Here is a 23,919-nt window from a genome sequence, read left to right on the forward strand (position 1 = left end):
AATCGCTCCTACGTTAAGACGCGACCAACCCAGAAAATGTAACCATTTAGGCAATCTCCTTGGGTGCTAAGGCACCGCCATATCCTGTGCTATGATAAAAAAGAATAAAATCGCCTGGCTTGTTTTGCATCATAGGCGCCTCTTAAAACAGGAAACGAAACGATCGACCAGGACACGCGAGGTTTTGTTCTCACTGCTGTAATAACGTGACAAAAATTCACGGACATCAACGGCCCTGCATTTTAACCCTGCTCATTGCCTCTGCAGCTTTTTCATATTCATGGCGCGTAAATACCTGAAGAAAATTTGGTCCCTAGGCTAAGTGATCATACTTCAATTTGAAAATATTAACGTAAAGAGCCACAACTGTACTGTCACACATTCACTTTCAGCCACACTTTTTTCTTACCCGCATACAACAAATAATTTCTATGCTGAACGTAAAAGCGCGAAAACACTAGGACGCAGAATAAGACAGCCAACACGAGCGCTTACTTCCAACTGATTATATTCCATGCAAGAAGCGGAATTTTATACTCTCGATATTGCCGGCGCATGCTTACAAGGCATTACCACAGAGTGGTGCAAAACATCAGCTACCGAGCGACACACTTGGACTATGAAAGATATGACGTCGCTTTTTTTTACAACAGAATTGACGGAGCACTCACGCAGGCATCGCCAGCTCGCGAAATCTCCAAAGCCTCAAACATTTCGCGCGTAATTCGACATTTGTTCTTATAAACGACTTTGCACTTGTTAAAGACAGGACGACAACCATTTTTTTCTTTTGCTTTTGCACTTGAGACAATGAATGCTCATGTGCCCCCTTCAATTGTTGTTCACAACGTAGTCATGCTCACCCAATCGCTCATTTAGGCATCTTCCCGTTTGGCGTAAATAATATTTACCACAGGTTAACGGCACTTTGTACACAACACCTTCCGTGCAACTCGCGAACGGCTTTTGACGCCTGATTGTGCAACCAGTTTTCCCGTGTTTTCTGGAGTGCTTTGCTTGCATAATGAACTCAGCTTATTCCGGGCAGAGAACAGCACGTCAACGTTTACCCTAATTAAATGAGCGAAGCCTAAATGAGCGACTGACTGAGCATGACTACGGCGTGAACAACAATAAAGTGGGGTACATGAGCATTCATTGTCTCAAGTGCAGAATCAAGAGAAAAAATGGTTGTCCTCTCTGTCACACCCGCCGCGGTGGCTCAGTGGTTAGGGCGCTCGGCTACTGATCCGGAGTACCCGTGCTCGAACCCGACCGCGGCGGCTGCGTTTTTATGGAGGGAAAACGCTAAGGCGCCCACGTGCTGTAAGATGTCAGTGCACGTTAAAGATCCCCAGGTGGTTGAAATTATTCCGGAGCCCTCCACTACGGCACCTCTTTCTTCCTTCCTTCTTCCACTCTCTCCTTTATTCATTCCCTTGCGGCGCGGTTGAGGTGTCCCACGATATATGAGACAGATACTGCGCCAGTTCCTTTCGCCAAAAACCAATTATTATTATTATCATTACTCTCTGTCACAAGTGAAAAGTCCTTTATAAGAACAAATGTCAAATTACGCCAGAAATTGTTGAGGCTTTGGAGATGACGCAAGCTGGCGATGACTGCGCAAGTGCTTCGTCAATTCTGTTGTAAAAAAAAAAGAGATGTCATACCTCACATCGCTCAAGTGTGTCACTGAATAACTGTTGTCTTCCACCACTCTGCGGTAATGCCTTGTAAACATGCGCAGGCAATTTCGGCGGTATAAAATTCCGCTTCTTGCATGAAATAAAATCAGTTGAAAGTAAGCACTCCTGTTGTCTGTCTTATTCTGTGTCCTTGTCTTTTTGCGCTTTTACGTTCAGCATGGAAAACCAATTCCCCGAAAAGCGGCCACTATTGAACAATTTCCTCAGATACTTACTTAGTGAGAGCTGTGTGAGTTGGCCCCTTGGGGCGATGATGAAGCCTTTCGTCTCTGTGCACCCGGCGTTCACAGCAAGCCTTCGCACACTGAAGAAGGAGCGGCGTTAAATGCGTGCGCGTCTGTGGCATCAAAGGCGAGTTCAAAAGTGCTTACCTTTATACGCGACGATGATAATCCGGTATTTTGTATCCCTGTAACAGAGAACGGACCAGGAGCCGTCGGCGTCGAGAAAACTGACGCTTCACATACACACCGCCATGTCGACGCGGCGAAACGCGGCCGCCATTATTTGTATGCTTCGTAGACAGCGAATGACCAGTCGTTGGTTCTGGACATACTGCTCACTTGATTGAGACGTTCAATGCACCATGTTGCTGCCAAGGTCGATGATGTCGAGTTTCTTGTCACGCAAGCGCGCGCAAAGGAGCGAGCGGTAAGCTCGCGGCTGCAGGGAGGGAGGGCGGTCGGCGCGTCACACACCGCCATGTTGGCTGGACGGAGCTAGGCTAGCTAAGCCTTTCGCGGACTGCCGTCGCAGGTGATGCAACACCAAGCATTCCGCGAACATGCTGGAGGCTGCAGAGGCAGAGTCTGTGCAGCATATTGCTGCGAAGGGTGGTGGCGATCCGGTGTCTAGAAGCATGACAAGCGTGCGCGAAGCAGCAAAAGCAGAGGCGAGAAGCATGCAAGCAAAGACGAGCGAGCCGGCGTCGTCACCTGCAAGTGCAGCGAACAAGAACCTGCCACTAGGGGGAGGGCAGACGCTAAGGAGTAAGGAACATTTATGGCTAAAAGGAAACGTCGCAGGGGAGCAAACACTCCTTGGCTTTTTATACCTGTGGACCGGAGCTAATGCCAGCGAGGTAAACAGGAAAATGTTAGAATGTATTGCAAGCGACATGGATGAGCTAGGAAGACAGGGCGAGATAATTATATTAGCGACATGAACGCACATAAAGAAGACCTGGATGGGTACACAGATTCGACAGGAAGCATGCAGCAGTATATGTGTGACAGGCATGACTTAGTTGTACGCAACAGTACCGAGAAGTGTGAAGGGCTCATAACATGGGAGGCAGGGAGTCTGCACTCGACGATAGATTATGCACTAATGTCACAGAGGAAGTGTAATAGATTAAGGGTAATGAGCATAGATGAACATGGTTGCAGAAGTCTAGGTAGTGACCACAAGCGTATCAAGTTGAGTTTCAGAAGAGTAACCAAAGTAGGATAAAAGCGAGACGAACAATCAGAGGGGAATTTTAACTCAAAAAAGCAATTTTAAGCAGCAGCCAAATAAATTGAGAAAGTAAATTTTGATGATAATGAAACAGAATGGACTTATACCAAATTAACTCGATTACTTGAGCTAGAGCTAGCTAAGCTGCGATTAAAGCCAAAAGGAAAAAGACGCAAACCCAAGAGTTTATGGGTTGAGGAGGTCAAGAGGACCATAGAGAAATCCGGCGATCGTGTTGTCTTCTCCCTTCGTCCTTGTCTCTTGTGCTGGTACCATGTTCTATAATAATTCAAACAACCAACTAGCCCAGCTGTCTACCCTTAGCGATAGAGAAACGTCAGGAAGCGTCCAGGGAACACAGATATTCCAAGCAGAGGGGGCAACCAGAAGTTGAAGTAGACAGAAAATGCGATACCTTCATAAAGTGTAGAAGGGAAGCATCCTATTTGATTAATGAAAAAAAAATAAGAAAGGGTGCTCAATGGACGCCAGAAGTAAATAAACCGGATAGAACAGCAGCTCAAAAATTTTGGAAACATCTAAATGCAACGAAAATTAAGACTAGGCTAGAACAAAGGTTTATTGTTACAGTTCAGGGTATTCGACTAGAAGGGGATGAAGCAATGAAACATATAGGAACAAGAATGACAGAAAAATTTAAAGAAAGAAATGTTGCATAATAATTTATCAAAGGAGGATGGACCGGTTACTGCACTTGCTTCCCTTGAGCAGAGATAGTGGGAAATGGCAGAGAAGAATGTTCGTAGTGGCAGGTTGGTATTCCCATTATGTTATTGAAAAAGCTAGGAGCAAAATCCAAGCAAACATTAATACAGGTAGAGAATAAAATGATAGCGGATGGCAGTCCCGATGAATGGCGATTAAGTAGAATGTACATGACATATAAGGGAAAGGGGAACGAAGCTGACGATACTAACTACTGTCCATAACAGTCACATCTGTGGTTTACAGTGTGGTGATGCAGATTATAAAGGACAGATTGCAGCCCTGTATGGAGAACGAGGGGATGCTAGGGGAGCTACAAAATGGGTTCCGGACACAAAGCAAGTTGGAGGACAATCTGTTTTCCTTGACGCAGTGTATAGAGATTCCTGAAAAGGAGCACATGCCCCTGTGGCGAGCATTTATGGACATTAGGAGAGCCTACGACAACGTTATTCAAGAGTATTTGTTGGACATACTGGGCACACTGGATGTGGAAGGCGGAGTAATTAAGCTTTTAAAAGATTGATATAAAGGTAACAAAGTGCTTATAAAATAGGAAAAAATGAATCAGGGCCTGTAGAGATAAAGCGGGGGTTTAGGCAAGGATGTCCTCTTTCCCCTTTGTGGTTCATGTTGCACATGCAAGGGTTGGAGACCAAGCTAGATAGGAGCGGACTAGGCTTCCACCTTTGTTTTTTCCAAGCATGGGGAATGGATTAAACAGTCTTTAGCGTGACTAATATACGCGGATGATATAGCGCTAATGGCTGACAACAAGGAAGGTTTGCAGAAGTTGATAGACATATTGATACAGATGGAGATAGATTAGGTTTTATGTTTAGTAAGGAAAAATCTGCAGTCATGATTTTAATGATGAGGACGGTGAGCATAGAATACAGGAGTTCACGCTAGAAGTAGTGGATGAGTGCAAGTATCATGGACTGTGGATAAATAACGGTGCTGAGTATCTGACAGAGCATGAAAATTATGTAATGATAGAGCTAACAGGAATGCAGCAGCCATGAAAAATACGGCATTGTGCAATTACAATAGGTATGAAGTGGTAAGAGGGATCTTGAAAGGGGTGATTGTTCCTAGCCTGACTTTCGGTAATGCGGTCCTGTGCATGAGACCAGATGTTTAAGCAAGGTTAGAAATCAAACAACGCGGCGTAGGGAGGCTAGCTGTGGGAGGACGTGGCAATACACCAAATCAGGGGGTACAGGAAGATATGGGATGGGCGTCGTTCGAGAGCAGAGCTAAAAGTAAGATAGCATTTGAGGAGCAATTGAGAAAAATGGGGGGAAAGCAGTGGGCTAGCAAAGTTTTCAGATACCTGTACATAAGAAATGTTGACACGCAATGGGGAAAGCTAACTAGAAAATTGACAAGCAAATATCTGGACAGCAGTAGGGGACAAATCAATAATTATCGGTTAAGAAAAAGGTTAAAGGAACAGAGAGAGCACTGTGGAAAACATGGATGCTGGCGAAATCGACACTGGGAACATACTGCGTCTTTAAGCAGAAAATTGCCAAAAAAATATCTATGATAATTGTAGGGGAAAGTCTTTGTTGTTTGAGGCCAGGAGGGGAGTTTTTGGGACTAAGACATATAGAGCCAGGTACCACGAGATAGACACGTTGTGCGTTGCGTGCGGAGAGGAGGAGGAAACGGCTGAACACTTGATACTTCTCTGTAATGAACTTCACCCTACAGTTGAAAGCAGTGGGGTTGATTTATCCAAGGTATTGGGGTTTAGGTACGGTAAAGGGAAAGTAGATTTTAAGCAGGTAGGAGTAACCAAGCGAAGGTTATCTGATTGGTGGCTAAAATCAAGACAAGAGTAAAATTTCATAAGTCATGGCTAGGTGGCTAGAGCCACCGCCCGATTTAAAAGGTTCAGCTTTTTTTCATCCATCCATACACCCACCCACCCATCCATCCATCCATCCATCCATCCATCCATCCATCCATCCATCCATCCATCCATCCATCCATCCATCCATCCATCCATCCATCCATCCATCCATCCATCCATCCATCCATCCATCCATCCATCCATCCATCCATCCATCCATCCATCCATCCATCCATCCATCCATCCATCCATCCATCCATCCATCCATCCGTCCGTCCGTCCGTCCGTCCGTCCGTCCGTCCGTCCGTCCGTCCGTCCGTCCGTCCGTCCATCCATCCATCCATCCATCCATCCATCCATCCATCCATCCATCCATCCATCCATCCATCCATCCATCCATCCTTCCATCCATCCTTCCATCCATCCATAAAATCATGTGAATGCTTGATTTCGTGACAGCAGTAAAAAATGGGGATTTCCTCATCTTCACCACTTACAGCCGGCCACGCTATTTTCTATAAGGAGTTTAAAAGCGGACGGTAGCCGTTTATACTCCTAAAAGGGCTCATTTATGTTTACAGTGTAGGTCCCATCCCATGTGGGAGTGCCAGGAAACGAGGCTGCTGACTGACTTGCCAAGGCAGCTCACTCCAACACAACAGCTCTAGGTTGTTAGGCCATCTCGGCCTTTGACGTAGCGCGTCACATCCTGCGCTACAGGGCTGCCCTATGTCACCCAGATCCCCGCGTCGCATCCGGCAAGCTGCTAAGGCCTGTCCCGTACCTTGCCTTCGGACGCACGGCATACTCCCTACTCTTTCGCATAAGGATTGGTTGTGTCTGGACGGCAGACCGACGCCACCGCCTCACGGGAGAGGCCAACGCAAACTGTTTTGACTGCGGTGGCACAGAAATAGTGAAACACTTACTCTGTGACTACCCCACTTATGCTAATGAGCGCTCCAAAATGCGCGCCGAATATAGCAAGCTCGATGAAATGAACGGCTGCGCAAATCAGGACACCGACAAGAAAGAGACACGACATCTGTGTGTGTCCTGATTTGCAAAGCCGTTCATTTCATCATGCACCAACTCGCCCCTCAGGCCGTTATTCTGAAGAGCAAGCTTGGCCTGCCATCTGCCACTGTCGGTGACTAAGTCTTTCCTTTGGCATCGCCGCACAAAAGGAAAACCGCCCTGTCCGCTCTCGTCTCCTTCAACGATGAGGCGGGCCTCTGCTGGCGCACCTAGTGACACTCGAGTGCTTTGTGCTGTGAACACACACCTTCCGTGCATTGTGCCCATGAGTGCTGAATTTGTCACCAGCGCGCGCTCCATTGTGGGTGCCCGCATAACTCTTTCCAGTGACTCTTTTGTGTCTACACTACCCCACCTCCTACAATCGGACACATTTTATGCACTGCGTGCATCTCCGTCTTGTGACTTACACCAGTACGTGCTCCACAGTGTGTGCCCGCAGTTTCTCGTGCCCGTTTATCGCGCACTTTGTGCCGTATTGTGCCGTGCTTTTGCCGCCGTTTCCGCATCCGGACCCGTACTCTACTCTATCTCTTTAATCCCCCTCCCCCACCCCCGTGCAGTGCAGCGAAGGTGTTTTCCGAAAGAGACAGTTGCACGCCCTGCGCACAATTTTTCCCCAACAAGCCGAACCAACCACTCATGTGCTGTTGCTGCTCGCCTGGCGTACTGCTAGCTCCTCTGCCTAAGGCGGTGCGGAAATCGAGCATATCGTTGTCTTATTATGAGACGGGGCTCACAATAAAGCGGTGACGATAGTAATACCTTTATAATACAGCGCTGGCCATTTCCAATACGCCCTCAGCGGCAGCATCAATTTGAAACTGGCTAGGGTTAGCGACGACCAGGGCAGCCAGGCAGCAGACAAGTTCGTCGCCCGCAGGTGGCGTCGTTGACGAAAGCTAGGGTCTTACGGGGCATGCTGCCATTGCTAGAACACAGCAGGAAGTCTTTGTGATTGTGATTTATTTTTTCCTTCCTCCATGCCTGCGCTGCAAGCAAATTTCGTCCCACGGGAGCTTTTCAGCGGCCGCTGCCAGCCGTGGCAGTGCGGCTCGCCCAGCGTTCGCTAGCTCTGCTGCTGAAACCAACCATATTTTAATTTTAATATGAGATAATGCCGTGAACAGCTAAAGTGATCGCAAGAAAGTAAGCGTTTGATTACAGCATAGGCTACTTCCGAAGGGGCGTCCAGTGCGGCTTCGATGCGAAACAGGCCTAGTGACGACCAGGGAAGCCAGGCAGTAGCGCCGTTCTTTGCCCGACGGCCATGCGCGCGGCGCCTTTGCCGAAAGCTCGCTACTTGCGCAGGCATGCTTTATCGCTCCTAGCATATAGCAGTCTTTCTGATAGCAGGGCTGTTTTGTCTTTTCTGGGTGGACGTGAAGTGTACACACCAAGACACTGCATGCTGTGCGATGGCAACCTGATACCAGCTGTGGGCGGAGCTGCAGAGAAACGGCGCGCCGGCGCTCGCCGTTCCATGTGTCCCCGATTGCAGTGGGGCGGCAGTTCTAGTCAACATGAACTGGTGGGCGAGTTGGTCAGACATAGTTCTTGTAAACCAGCGCAACGGCTCGAAGACAAACAGAAAGGAACAAACCACAGCGCTGAACCAACTGCTCTAAATTGAGCCTCTTACACAACTGTTTTGCCTTCTTTTTTTGCTTTTACGAAGAAGCTGCTTGTTCTCTTTTTGAATAAAGGGCTAATTGCTGCGTCTGATTTCTGTTTAAAACTATCTTTTGAAAGTACTGCAAAGCCCCCTTCTTTGTCAGCGGTTAGCGAAACCAGATTGTTGTCACGCATGTGTCGAATAGTGTTAGCAATCGGGAGTTTTTCCCACGAGTGATCGAACGCAGCACAACATCCACTCCGTCGGAAACACATCTACCGGCCTGCGGTTCCTCAGCTCGTCGCGCAACCCGCATTCGAAAGCGCATTCTGCCTCCCGAGGTGCGGGGCTTGTTTGTGGGCTTTCAGCCTTCAGTTAGCCACGGCATAAGGATATGCAAGTTCTTGAGGTCCGAATGGCAACGTCAGGTGAGGCTATGCAAGGATCATCTGAGACTTCTTCTTCAGCATTCAAGTCAGAAGGGACATTGGAAACAACAGTGGCACGAAATCAGCCGGCTCATCAGCAGCACAACGGAGTATTGGTGGCAGCCACTTCTTCCACTACTTCGAGGGCGCGTTCCAAACAAGCAAGCAGGGACGCTCAACCAGATTCACAACGTCGATGGTGCGCATATTCCAGAGGATTTTCAACGAGTCCTACGTCTTGGCCCTGAGTGCGCTGTTGAGCCAAGTATGCAACCTCCTGAACTACTTGCCATGGTAAGGCTTGCTGCGCGACGAGCTGAGGAACCGCAGGCCGGTGGATGTGTTTCAGACGGAGTGGATGTTGTGCTGCGTTCGATCCCTCGTGGGAAAAACCTTCCGATTGCTAAGACTGTTCGATACATGCGTGACAACAATCTGGTTTTGCTAACCGCTGACAAAGAAGGGGGCTTTGCAGCACTTTCAAAAGATAGCTTTAAACAGAAATCAGACGCAGCAATTAGCACTTTATTCAAAGAGAGAACAAGCAGCTTCCTCGTAAAAGCAAAAAGAAGGCAAAACAGTTGTGTAAGAGGCTCAATTTAGAGCAGTTGGTTCAGCGCTGTGTTTCGTCCCTTTCTGTTTGGCTTCGAGCCGTTGGGCTGGTTTACAAGTTCTCGTCAGTTCCATCTGCGCATCCGAGGGGAGTGGATGTTACTTGCCTCTCCTCTTGAGACGTGTTCGCGCCCGACGACGACACCGTCTAGCCTCAACCGCGCCCGGCGTACCCTCCTGCCCGCCCTTTGGACGATCGCGAGGAGTCCCGCGCGCGCTCAGCGCCATCCTGCATTTTTTCCCCGCTACTAGGGCTTCCCGCCGACCCGTCGGCCGCGTAAGCGCCCCTCGTCTCCACTCCTAGTAGGCCTTCCTACCCGACGGCCGCTGCGGCGGCCCGCCGGGAGAGCTTCTTCGGGTCGTCATCGTCAGCTGCAGCGGCGACGGCCCATGTTCCTGCAACCCCCAAGCAGCCGGCACAGGTGACTACGATGGATGCGGCTCGCCCACCACCTCAACGCCTGCTGTGCTGCTCAGGACGAGAGCGCGGCTTCCCTGCCACCCTCCCCGCGCGCACCGGTGCGTGCGGGGCCCCGACGCACCGCCTTTACCGCCTTCCACGGCGGTCTCTTGCGACCTTGCCCTGCTGCCCTCCTGATGCAGCCCACAGCGGTACATCCAGGCTCGCATCCCACGCTCCTGGACACGACCGCCGGTCCTTTTGCGCCAGTCGACTGACGCCCCGGCTGTAGACACAGCTCCTACGCGCAGCCGGACACGACGGTATCCTGCGTACCCCGCAACGCTGCTACCCTGTAGCAGTCCATCGCGGTTCCCACCGGCCGCCACGTGGTGGCTTCCTGCAACAGCCCCGGCTGCCCTGCAGTCTTCGCCCACCTCTGCCCAGCCTTTTGGCTGGTCCGAGGCATTGCCGCTTGCTTCCGGCAAGCCCCCGACGCGTGCGCGCCACTCCCAGCGCGCGCCGTTCATCCTCCCCTTCCCTATCCGCCTTTTTCATTTTCCTGTACTGCCACCTCGCGTACAACGCCGGAAGCTCACTGGAAGGGTACTGTGCACCCAACCCGGCTGGACTGAGCGGCGATGCCGAGAATGTTTTGTTGGAATCTGTCAATGATGGCGTGTCCTGGGCAGCACCTGGTACCTTCAGGATTTCTGGGGCTGACTGATGGCTGGGTGCGAAGTCCGAGGCAGGCTGCTGTGCTCACCGAAGAGCATATTATTCAGTATCTCCGATCAACCGACATGCGATGCGATCGCCAGCTTAGCAAGGGCCGCCGCTTCAGAGATGAAGGCTACATTCGGAACATAATGTTCAATGAAATATCCCCGATCAGTGAGCTTGCCATTTTCCGCGGTATATGCCTGCCGTCCATGAAAGGTGGATACCACATCGTGCACGGCGTAGCACAGAAAACGACTGGGGACAACAGTTTTCACAAGCGATCCTTGTGCTCAAGCGCTGCCATAACGAGCTATAAAAGCGCAAACGTACTCGCAACATGGCAGCTCTGGTAGTGTTTCACTTTATTTTCCCACAGCGCACCGCTGCATAGGTTAAACAAGCATGTGCGTCCATAAAGACAAGCGCGAGAGGCGCACATTGAGCCATTCCGGCGATACCACACAGAGCTCTTCATCATGGATATGATGCGAACGCACGCATAACGCAGCTTCTTCTTCTTCTGCCTCCTAATACATCACACATACCCACACTGGGGGATTGGCCAAGGTGTAGTGGCATAAACAAGGAAATTTCCATAGGAGATTAAGATAAAATTTAAGCACCATGCGTGAATGCTCTCGTAGCTTCTTTTTCGTTGTTCGCTCCATCGCACGTTGAATGCCGCCCAGAGAACTTGCCCGTTTGGCTTTCTTGCTTGAGAAAGCAAAAAGCGTCGGAACGAAGTCTGTATGTCGTGCTGACATCCCAGGCCTCCCTGCCCATAAACAAAACATTTCGTGATCGACTGCACACTCATTTAACCACAGTACCTCGTCCGTACTTTTCACAAAGTGATTCCCGCACAGTCTTGACGTGCTTGGCGGTGCCCAATGGCGGCCACGATCGTCGAGCCGGCAAACTGCTTTTATCCACGCTTCGCGTCGAAGGCGGTCCCGGGAAGCGTTCGGAAAGCGAAAAAATCCGAGTTTGCTTCCTTTTACATATTGGGCATTGCAGCCGTATGCAACACATGTCGTAGGCATCGCCAAATGCGTCGCGCTGAACGCCCGACGGCTGCAGCAACGCACATCGCGTAGGAAGCCGGTTTGTTTACACTTCCACGGCCGGTCTCGAGTGGAGCGCGCGACACTTCCAATATGTTTCGCGACACTGCCGCCAGGGGATGGGTGCATGCGCAGTCGCGTCGTGAAAAAGGCGGATTGTGGCTGCGGCTGCTGCTGCTGCTGCTGTGGTGACCCGCTGCCCTGGAATGCCGAGGACCATCTACCGCCGCGGCCCTGGATTACGTGCCGTGTCGATGGTGACTCTAGGGATGGAGACGGTGCCCCCCCCCCCCCCCACCTTCCAAACATCCCAATCCCCCTCCCCTGGTCCCCAAGAGTGATGCCCTAAGGGCCAACATACGTCAAGACTAGTACCCCCCCCCCCCCCCCCCCCCCTCATAGCAACAACCGCCACCACTCACCACTACCGGCAGTTCGGAAGCGGCGACCGGAGCGGCGCGCCGGAGACGAGACTAGCCGTCGCTGTTGCTAATCCAGAAGGGTTGTCGCTGTTCGTAAGAACCGATAGGCTGCAAAGTTTTTATATGTGCCTAGGGAGCCAACTTCATGAAATTTCATTACAAGATTTAGTAATATGTTATTTCTAAACTGCATGTGATTTTTCCCCAAGGCCTGGATGGAGCAAAATACAACACAACACCGCGTTCCGCTTGAGCTGGTCTTTTTATATTTACTGAATGCAATGACACGACCGTAGTAGATAACCATTTTTAATTTATTTGTTGGTATATGCGAGTAATAAGCAGGAGGTTGAAGTTTGACGATATTTATCTTGTTTTGACCCATTCATTCTGATACAAGGACAATGATGAGCAGAACTGATGCGAGAAAAAATATGCTGATCACATGCTTGCGGTCGCTTTCCCCAAACCCAAGTAGAGTTCTCTTTTTTAGTTAATGAAGTGCCGCTGTTTTTTAAATTTTGTGATTTCCTTTTTCGACACTGCTCTTGCCAAATGAGATCATGAGCATTAGAAAGACCAAAGAATCACGGTGCAACGGGGGCTCCCACGCCCTGGATAAGCCTTTTCCGGGACCCGCACGGGGGTTTTGAAAACAATGGTCACGGCGCGTCCATCACACGTGCTCTATTAAACAGAAGTTTCTTGCTTTGTGAAGTTAAAAAAACAGTACTTTTTCCCAGATGCATTCTTTTTATGCATAGGAGTCAAAAAACACCTATATACAAACTGCTCTTTGGCAAAAAATGTTCCTTCATGTCCTTCTCAATTAGGCGTCACCCCAATGATTCCTACCACAAGAAATAAAAGCAAAGGAAAGCCTTAGCCACTGTTTTAAGAAGAAACTAGCCTTTAAGCTAAAGAGAATAATGGCGCAGCATCAAGTGACTAATCCTCACAAATTTTGGCGCTCTGTCTTGCCAACAGTCTGGATCATCGTCTATAATCATCAGTGATGAAACAAGCAATGATCCACTACCAATAGATAACGCTTTAAACGCCTCCCTTAAACCTCTTTTCTCCTATGACATTCTTAAAGTTTGAACCCTTAGCCCTCCTTAGCCCTCCTTAGCCTTCCTTAGCCCTCCTAGCATCGATCAGCCCTGATGGTATACCTAATTCTTTTCTCCTTCGTCATTTACTGTGGACTTCTCGGTATCTATAAGACTCATCTTTCAAAAGAAGCTAAACACAAGCATGATGCCGTGCTCATGGAACCTGGCCAAAGTACTTCTATTATTCAAATGCATTAACAAACTTGTTTTATCTACTTACAGACCTATTTCATTACCATCATGCTCACGTAAGATGCTGGAACACGTAATTCACAAACATGTAATAGAATTTCTGGAATCTAATAATATGCTTTCTAACTTTCAGCACGGCTTTCAGCACCTTTAAGCAGTTGAATTTTCACACATTTCCTACACACTTGATATTGGCACCCAGGTAGACGTTAAATTCATAGATTTCCTAAGGTGTTTGATGCTGTACTACATTTTAATCTTGACATGATCTTGAAATATTCTCAATTGGTTAGTTCGATTGCTAGTTTTCTTTCGCACCGATAACAGTTCGTATGCTATAATTCAACTAACTGTCGTTTACCGCAGCGGTGGCCTAGTCGATTGAGCATCCGCCTCGCATGCGGGAGGTGCGGGGTTCGATCCTTAGTGTCGCCGGGTACCCATGGGTGATACAACGGGAACAAGCTTCAGCTGGCCTGGGGCTCGGCATATTCAGAGTGAAATGCTTCACAAATATTTCTTTGACTCCACCTTGAGTAGGACAAAAAGCATTGTGCGATGGCGTTCTTTGGCCACATATGCCCTTGCGCCATAAATACCCACCATCGTCATCAACTCTCGTTGTGTTGACCTGTCATCTGATGTACCTCAAAAGTCGATACTTGGTCTCTTGTTCTTCTTATTACACATTAATGACTTCCCTCAGCATGTCACCTAACACATACGCCTTTATGCTGATGACTGAATTATATCGCAAGAGGAGCGCACTAGAAGATCATCTGTAACAAAATGTCTCGTTTTCCAGTGATTTTACTAGTTTACACCTGGAAAATGAAAATAAATTTAGCTAAAACAGTGGCAATGCCATTTTCTATTAGTACACCTCCCTCACTGTTCAATTACACTTTCAATGATTTATCCCCGCATAGGGCTTCGGAGCATAAATTTCTTGGCGTCATATTTACCGCTTACATGTCTCGGTCCAAGCATATTAATTTCATTTGCATTAAAGCAGTTAGTAAGCCTGAGTATTGAGTCACAATTTCACTAATGCTTCAAAAGAGACTAAGTTATTAGTGGATAAATCTTCAATTCGTCGTGTATCAGATCATTCCTGCCCTATCTGGAATCCTCATAAGCATTGTGACATTAACCTCATTGGGAACCTACAACGTAAATAAACAGCTCGATATGTCGTCGCTATGATCAACACTTCTGACCCTCTCGAGCCTTGGCTTCAATGAATGTAACCACGTTATGTGTACGCCGTCACATCGAGTCTCCGAAGTTTCGGCATTGAATCGTAAATATTTCTTATTGTGTCTCACACCACGTCTATAATCCTCCAGATATTCCCCAATCGATTAGGAGTCGCTATAACCTTACCGTTAAATCTTACTTTGCCAGCACTGGTAACTTCAAATAGTTTTTTTTCGCGAACTATTGAACACTAGAACTTAATCCCTGGAACATTTAGATCATTGCCATTAAACTCTTTCGTCTTAGAAAATCATTCCATCTGATTTTATGTTTTGCTTGTTGATGTTACAGTGTATTTCTGCATTTACATTTCGGTACTGCATCACTGCGTTGCTATATGTTAACCCTCGTTACTGTTTTAGTGTTCTACCTTATTTCTTGTCTATTTTTTTATTATTTATTGCCTAGTATCGAGATTGCTATAGATTTGTTTAACCAACTCCTACAAAAACCCCATAAAGAGGTGGCAGTATGTATAAATGAAATAAAATAATATCTAAGTTATGTTTGATAATTTTTCTTTTTATGCGGCTGTAATAGAATGACACTGAAGCTAGATAGATTTTTGCGTATATAGCAACGATAAATTTGTTCCAACTGCTGCCAGCGGCCGACAAGTAACCGCATTCTGCCCATAGACCGGAAGTATGTGTTAAGTAACTCGTGTTGTGGGAGTCCGTTGTAAAGGCTTCTGTGAGCTTGTGCTGGATTTGCGAAAGTGATTATAAAATGTGGACAATGTACAGCCGCTAAAATGAAAATCATTGCACCTTTCATAGTAAAAATTGTCTCCACTCTTCCTTCTTCCAACGTCCCCATCTTGCTTTCTGCCACTATGCCTTGTGGCAGACTTGCCGAATACAAAAATTAACCCTGAGACGAAAAGAACTCCTGCATTGCTGCCTCACATCTTCGTTACGGCAATCCACATCGGCATGAAGAACAATTATCGCAGAAAAAGAAGAAGGTGGTTTCAGTAGTTTGCTGCGAATTTCTTGCAAGGTAAGGCCTCCTTTACACCTATTCCTGTGCCTACACCACGAGGAACGATAAGCAACGATAACCGCTAATAACTACTCACGACCTGCTAAAGCAATTCGGGTACCTGCACATGCACAGCACTCCTCTAAACTCCTGGTGTTATAGACGGGGCAGCACCACAAAAAATTAGTCATGCAGCAAATAACGTGTCCCTTGACACTGTAAAGTTTTCATTTGTTTTTAAGTCTCTCGGAACGTTGAATCCTGTACGCAGAGGCCCTGAATATGTTCTCTATGTTCTTGCTTTTATTTGAATCGATTCTTCTGTTTACAACTAAACTAGGCTGCTCGTTGGTAACCAAACCTTCCAGTTCGCTTGTACTCTAGTAGTGCGATACTCAATATCTGCATTCAATACTAACCGGTCCATGAAACTCGGCAGGCGATAATGACGGTCTTGGAAGCCTTCCCTCATTTAAAACAGTAGCAAGTACACTGACGTAGGCCGGCCACGTTCAAACGCTTCCACAGCTTATGAGAAAAGGGCTTTGTAAGTAGATCATGTGCTCACCTTCATGCATGTGGCTTCACATTAAGTTGAAGGCTTGTAATTCACCTCTGCCGTGTTTTCTCTTTAGGTGCCACACTCTCTTGTAAAACCGCTGAGACTGGACACCCGCTGCACTTGCGGCTTCCCGCCCGTCGAGCGGGACAGAACTATTGCGCAGAGGCGATTCAGTCACGGCAATAAAATAACGGGGCCGTATAGCCATGTACTAAAGAACTGCAGCGGGCACTCGAGCTCCGCCTTAAGGGTATGACGCGATAGAGTTAATGGGTCTCTTCAGCGGTGTACGGTCCAGTTTGCGCATTACGTCGCAGAGCTGTCAATCTGTACCTTACTTTCAAAGATCACTCGTAGTCATCATGCTTCTCCTCTCGCATTGCTGAAGCGGTAAAGCGATGCACCACCGCACATTTGTGAGACCCAGGTTGCTCTCCCCGAGCAATCTTCTGGCGAGCATTCATTAATTTAACTGTCTCCAGCCACGGTGCGCAGTTAGCTCATAATGCACTGGACAGATTGCCAACTGTCACAGTGGACAGGTTGTGAGGCAGTCACGACGCCACATGATTTAGGTGGCAGCTGGGGCACCTGATCTTAGTGCAGTACCACTACTAGCTGCACTGTATGATTTCGGGCATGCGCACGTATGAACGTACGCACGTACATACGTACGTCTTTGAAGCCTGATTTCTGGCAGGTGGCCCCTGCCCGCCGGGTTGTGGGCAACGTTTCATCTGTGTACACCTGGCATGCCTTCACCTGGGTGAACGCCTTTAGTTCTTTACCCAAACGCCTTTAGGTTACAGACCTTATTATAAAAGCCAGGAGGATGGAGGCCTATGTGGTAAATGCTTTTAAGGTGGCGACATTCATGGCAGCTGCCTTCCGGGTAATGGTCTTCATGGTAAAGGCTCTTAGGTGAAATGCCTTTATCACGTAAGGTCCTTAAGTGCCCACCGTAACTCGTGCTACCGCTCGATATTCCGCGCTTTCCATGCCTAAATCGGCTGCTATTTTCTTCGCTCACAGCACCGACATGCAGATTTTCTTGCAGAACGGGGGCCTTAACGCTGTCGCATTAAATGCACTCATGTGTCAACGAAATTACCCTTGAAAGTGTTCTTATTTATATACGATGTGAAGAAGAAGATGAGCATTAGACCGACAGCAAACCGATTCTTGGCCGATCCCCCAGTGTGGGTATCTGCCATCTTTTGATATGCTAACAACAACAACAACAACAGCATACATGGTGATATGGGGTTTCTGGACTGACTACAGGGGCATTTACATTGGTCTTGGATGTCAGCAAATGATGTATGCTTTTACAACAGTCGCGCCATAACTTACTTGAGGGCAAATTATCCTTCAGCTATTGATTTAACGTTAGCTGTTAAAGGTATTTGGGTATCTTCGTGGCCTACAACTGACTACGGTACGTGAAGTGACCACTACAAAAACCATTGCTTGAAGTACGCTTAGGGCGACTGGATACGGACAAAAATTTGTCAATAATACACTGTTCAAGAAACTTCTATGTGAAGCCTTCTCGTCTCTTGTTCCCCCGGATAACTCTGACCGGGGTCCTCAAGTATTAACATCCGTGTTAGACGCCACTCGGCGATCAGTCTTTACAGTTCAGTCAGCCGTTAAAAATAGGGCTCCTTCAAGCTGGTGGAATGAAGACTGGGAAAAACCCTATCGTCACGTGAAAGCCTCATAGAAAAACCTAGCGCATTACCAGTGCCCTAAGAACTGGATAAATTACAAATTCTTTGCAGCATCTTTTAAAAGAACGATATCAAGAGCTAAGGATGAATACAATGCAAATCTGAACACCTATTTGTCTGACCCAGTGAACTGGAAGTATCTCTATAGATACATGGAGCGTACTAATGTGCTGCCCTCTTCTCGTATTATTATGTCCACAGTGTTGCCCCTCGGGAAAAAAAGGACCAACTGGAGTCCATAGCTCAAGGCCTTGTTTCGCGTTTTCATGCTTGCACTGCCTTTCCTTCGACCCCATTTCATTTGAGTGCAGACTTCACTGAGGGCTCTGTATCTGATTTAGCGTCTGTAAATTGTCTTGAGTCTGCTGCCCCTGGGGTTGAAGGAGTAACAGCTGGCATGCTGCAAGTACTAATGCAAGATTTTGCCTCGACCTCTTCCAGACTGTGTGGTCTTCGGAACGAAACTGGATTCCACAAAACTGAAAACAGCGAAAATTATTTTTGTTTGCTAAAAGACCAGAAGAAGGGTTTTGATCTCGACAACAGTCGGCCAATTGCTCGCACTTAAAATTTAGTAAAGTTTGCAGAAAGAGTGCTCTTCAGCCGCATCACAAATCATGTTCTGTCTCTTTAAGGCTTCATCGAAGCTTAGATTGGTTTCCGCCGTGGGTGTTCAGTTAAGACCAAGTACATAGACTTTTAGAGCCGCTTTAGGGTTGTATTAGGGTTGAAGCAAAAAGCTGCATGAGCTCTTGTTACTTTGGATATTGCAAATGCCTATGACAGCGTTGAACACAGCATTCTGCTTCAAAGACTAGCTGGTGTGCAACCTCATTTGTGCCTCCTCGCGCGGATAAGGGAGTTCGTAAGGGAAAGACCGTTCTTTTGCACTAAGGTTACGTTAAATTCTAACAGATACACTCAATCTATAGGTGTCCTAAAATCCTCCGCTCTTTCGCGGTTGCTGTTTAATATAGTAATGAGCGATATCCTTATTAGCCTGGTAGTCAATGTTCATGTGTATGCGGATGATGTTGCTTTTTTCGGTTCCCCAAAAAATATCCACATCTTGTATGAATTGTAACAACAGTATTTAAATGTTCTGAGAGTTTGGCTGGACAACCTTATGTTAAATTTAAATGTCAAGAAGTGTGCCGTCCATGTTTTCCCACATTCATCTCCTCTTTACATTTCTTTGTCTTATCACCCTATCCTCATCCCACAAGTTGATTTTATTAAGTACTTCGGTATAATATACAACCCGCAGTTAGACTGGCGGCCCAAATCAGAAGCATTGTGCTTAGAGGAGAGCATGGCCCTGGCCAGTTGCTGGGGATGAGCAACAGAAAAATCCCTATGCATCGGGACACTCTGCTCTTTCTTTATAAGGCCTCTGTGGGGCCAATACTTGAATTCCGCTCCGTTTTCTTTTCTGGGTGCCCAGGGTACAAGCTTCAACTCCTGTTTGTTATGGAGCGACGCGCATTGCGCCTTTGGTTAGATCTGCCTAAATCAGTGGCTATTGCATTGCTGCACTTGGAGGCGTGGATACCTGATTAAATTTGCGGTTTCTGCTTCTCACTGTACGGACCTTTTTAACCTCTTTGGAGCCTGCTCCTGGATTGGCTAAGCTCACATTTACAACGAACCCAACTCTCTTCTTTGGTACATTTTGGCCTAGGTATAAGCTTCCTCGGGTTGTGTTCACTAATTCCCTGCGGTCAAATTTCTGTATCAATAATTTATTTACTATGGGTTAAACACAGGCGGGTTGATACTCTAGACCCCTCCCAAGGAATGCTAAGAATCGGCCTGCCAATGCAATTAATCGGCTTATTGAGGAGTATCTAGATAATGTCCTAAGCATACTGCCATTTTTACTGACCCCTCGCAGAAAATTGATAAGGCGGCCATTGGCATTTACTCAGGGGCTCTTGATTCAAGTTATTCATTTTGTGCCCTTGATTATACCCCTACTTTTGTCGCTGAGTTTCCGGACATTGAGCTGGCTTTCATAAGGATTCCCTGCAGCATCTCTAAGGCTATTACATCTTCAAACAGCCCATCTCGACAGCGCTCGGAAAAACGAGCGATTCTCCTATGAGCCGTTCCCTTCAATTTTTCATTCGACCACATATTACAGATGTACGCTTTCACATGGTCCCTGGGCACTGTGGCATTGTTCGTAATCAGAGGGCTGATTATTTAGCAAAGTCCGCCCTTGGGGGCCCTATTGTCCCGCTCGTAGCTAATGCTGTCTATTTGACTATAGCACGCTTTCAGCGATTTCAAAGTCTCCACTACTTAAGCAATGAGCCTCTCCTTGCTGAAGCGGATTTTCAATACCAGGAAATTCTTTGGAGTCAGCGAATGTGCAGTTCAAGGCAAGGTGAGGTGTCCATTACCTTCTTGCGCTGCAGAAAAGGGCTACTAAATGTTTATTAACGTCGATCGGGGTGATCTTTGACCAATCTCTTTAAGTGTTGTGGTGAAATTGAAGCCATAGATCACTTCCCACTTTGCCAGCGGTTTGCTGCTCTCTGCAGAATTTACTTGGAGATCCCCCTCGCTCGACTCGGGCTTCTTGTATCGATTCCGATTCACCTGTCCTTCGGGGCAAGCGCCAAGGAATGTCACCTGAAACCGGTGCCCGATTTCATTCACGAATATATATTTGCATTACGTAGGCTCCTCTGCTGGAATGAGAATTCAGTGATTTTTCATTACCGTTGTATTTTTCTATTTTTTATCCAAAGTTGAGTCTAGATCACGAAATTAGCACACTGCTCCACTCCTTCCCTTGAGTGCATTTGTTTGTGTCCGCTATGCACCCTGGCCATCCCCCGTCGTGCGTATGTGCCACTAAGCGTGAGGTCATCATCATCATCATCATTGCCATCGCTCCACGAGAGATCCTGCTCAGCCTGACCGCTTGAGGCCCACCGCTGCTTCACCGCTCCTTCCGCCTACCTTGGCGTCAACAAATAAACCGCTCTTGCGTTTGGTGCAAATTTGGTTTGTCGTCCCCGTCCGTTCTGAAATTCCGCAGGCGCACGCCTCCGAACCCAGTATACCTGCATACGACAACCATCAAGCCGTGAAAGTCAGCCCGACAGTCCCATGTTCCGGTTCCCTCCGTCAACGGGACCCCGCCCTCTTCAGCGGGACTGAAGACAACGATGCTGAGTGCGGGCTCGATGCCGCCGTTCCTGAGGCGAGAACTGTGGCAGGAGTGTAATGCCAAAGGCCCCATTTCTCTCCCGGCAAACTTATAGAAGTTTTGGTAGAAGGTGTTTCTGTTCTGGCGCTAGTGGATACAGCTGCTGCAGTTTCTGCTATGGCTGCAACTTTTTGCCGTTCCTTGCGAACACTGACCACACCACTTTCTAGTGTCTCGCTACGCAAGGCAAATGCGCTACCTATGGAGCCGTTAGTGACGTGCACTGCACGAATGGTTATTGAAGACGCGTTGTACGTAATTTCATTCCTCAATTTACCAACCTGTTCTCGTGACGTAATCGTTGGTTGGGACATCTTGTCGCGCCATAATGCCGTCATCGACTGTGCCCGTGCCGAACTGGAGTTTTTAAAGCGAAAGTATTACTGGCCGCAGTGGCGGTACTCCGCAGAGTACCGCAGAGAGATTTCGCAGTGGCGGTACTCCGAGGAGGCACATGATGTCACAACGCGTGCCTCGCCGCGCTTATTTCTCTCTCTCGCTCCCCAGTCACTACTGCGCATGCGCCACTAGTAGCACCGAGCCACAGGTGTTCCGCCGCTGCGCCGCGCCCGCCTGTCCTCAAAATCCAGCTTTCAATTTTAATAATAATAATAATTGGTTTTTGGGGAAAGGAAATGGCGCACTATCTGTCTCATATATCGTTGGACACCTGAACCGCGCCGTAAGGGAAGGGATAAAGGAGGGAGTGAAAGAAGAAAGGGAGAGGTGCCATAGTGGAGGGCTCCAAAATAATTTCGACCACCTGGGTGGTGCACTGACATCGCACAGCACACGAGCGCCTTAGCGTTTTGCCTCCATAAAAACGCTGCCGCCGCGGCCGGGTTCGAACCCGGGAACTCCGGATCAGTAGCCCAGCGCCCTAACCACTGAGCCACCGCGGCTGGATCAATTTTATTATTAATTGGTTTCTGGGGAAAAGAAATGGCGCAATGTCTCTCTCATATATCGTTGGACACCTGAACCGCGACATAGGGGAAGGGATAAAGGAGGAAGTGAAAGAAGAAAGGAAGAAAGAGGTGCCGTAGTTGAGGGCTCAAGAATAATTTCGAACTGCTGGGGATCTTTAACGTGCACTGACATCGCACAGCACACGGGCGCTTAGCGTTTTGCCTCCATACTTTCAATTTTCAGTTTTCTCTTTCTTTTTTCCCTTCTCCGGTATCCCTTCCTTTACGGCGCGGTTCGGGGGTCCACTCAGATATGCTAGGCGGTTACTGTGCCATTTCCTTTCCTCAAAAAAAAAAAAAAAACAAGTGAGCTGACGGCGTTCATACAGTTCGTCGGCGTTGACAACTTTGCAAAGGCCGTTCATTTTCACGAAAGGAAAGGCGCACAACCGGCTCCGTGAGTCAGTGGAAACCTCAATCTCGCTTTCATGTACGTGGCGTTGACGTCCAACTGCAAAAGCCTGCCTTGATTGCGTTCCGCGCAGTGGGTAGACAGCGCGCCCTCCCTGCCACCCTGGGAGGTGGCATGCAGTTATCTAGCTATTGCTGCAGTGCCGCATGTCAGCTACAACGCTGTCAGCGATAATGCACCAAGGCCACATCTCTCTCTCACTACCGCCACTTGTATCAAAACACGAATGAGGCGTCCGCATATCCAAGGAGCGAGTTAGTTATGCGCCCTTTCTTTCCTCAAAGCCATCGCTCTCTAGAACATTGTCAACGCCAACGCCAATGAACACAGTGAACGCCGACATCTTTCGCTTTGTATATCCTGGATTAGCTAAGCTAATCTTCATTAATTTTGAGGTCAGCGAATCCTATTCGGCCCCTGCCCCCTCTACTCTTCTCCTAAAGCCGTCGCTGCCACTGACGCTGACCAATTTGCGTGCTCTGCTGTTCTTGTGTCCATTACTTGTGACTTTGTTCGCGACAGCAGCGTAGTTTTTACACCAACTCCCGTATTATTCCGCCGCAAGTTTCTGCACGTACCTTACGCTGTCAGTCAGAATTACAGCGCTTTTCCTGACCATTACTTTTGCGTATTATTCCGCTGTGCGCCACTGTGAGAGCCTCGGCGCCATCCAGCCCATTGATTTCATTCTCCATCGTAATGATTTCATTATCCATCCTAAAACGGCATTTGTGACCCCTGACGGCCTGTATGAATTTGGCGCCATGTTTTATGGCCTCTGAAATGCTCCAGCTACTTTTGAGCGCATGATGGACCCTATTTGGCGAGGCCTGAAGTGCGAGTCGTGCCTGTGCTTTCTGGTCGACGGTGTGGTTTTTCGCCCGAAACCGAGACTCATCTGTCCCGGATCACGCACGCCTTGACCTGCCTTGCAGATGCCGGCCTGCAGCTAAACTTAAAATAGATTTGATCCCGGCCGCTTCGGTCGAATTTCTATGGAGTCAAAATTCTAGAGGCCGGTATACTGTGCGACGCCAGCGCACGTTAAAGAACCCTAGTTGGTCTAAATTACAGGAGCCCTTCACCACAGCGTCCCTAATAACCTGAGTCGTTTTCTGAAGTTAATCCCGCGTAAACCATAAAAACTTAAAATTGTCGATTTTCTCCTCAACAATTGACCATTTTAGGCCACGATGTGTCAAAGGAGGGTGTCCGTGCCGACACCGCCTAACCTCGTGCCGTGACTGGTTTTTGAAAACCTACACTACCATTAACTTTTCTTGAAATTAAACAGCGCTAAATGTTTAAGGTTATACATAGCAAGACATGAAAGGTATGTATTCGTCTAAATATGTAGCGCTGTTTAATTTCAACAAAAGAAAATGCATCACCAACTAGCCCCGCAACATGTTTTATT

The 23,919-nt window shown here is 47.9% G+C and overlaps 1 non-coding gene across 1 annotated transcript; it reads right to left on the reverse strand.

Moving 5' to 3' along the window:
* Positions 1-21,952: 21,952 nt before the first annotated feature.
* On the reverse strand, positions 21,953-22,024 carry TRNAS-ACU (transfer RNA serine (anticodon ACU)). Its single transcript has one exon. It is a non-coding gene; the product is annotated as a tRNA-Ser (tRNA).
* Between the last annotated feature and the right edge of the window lie 1,895 nt (positions 22,025-23,919).

Source organism: Amblyomma americanum, chromosome 5, assembly GCF_052857255.1.
Source record: "Amblyomma americanum isolate KBUSLIRL-KWMA chromosome 5, ASM5285725v1, whole genome shotgun sequence".
NCBI lineage: Eukaryota > Metazoa > Arthropoda > Arachnida > Ixodida > Ixodidae > Amblyomma > Amblyomma americanum.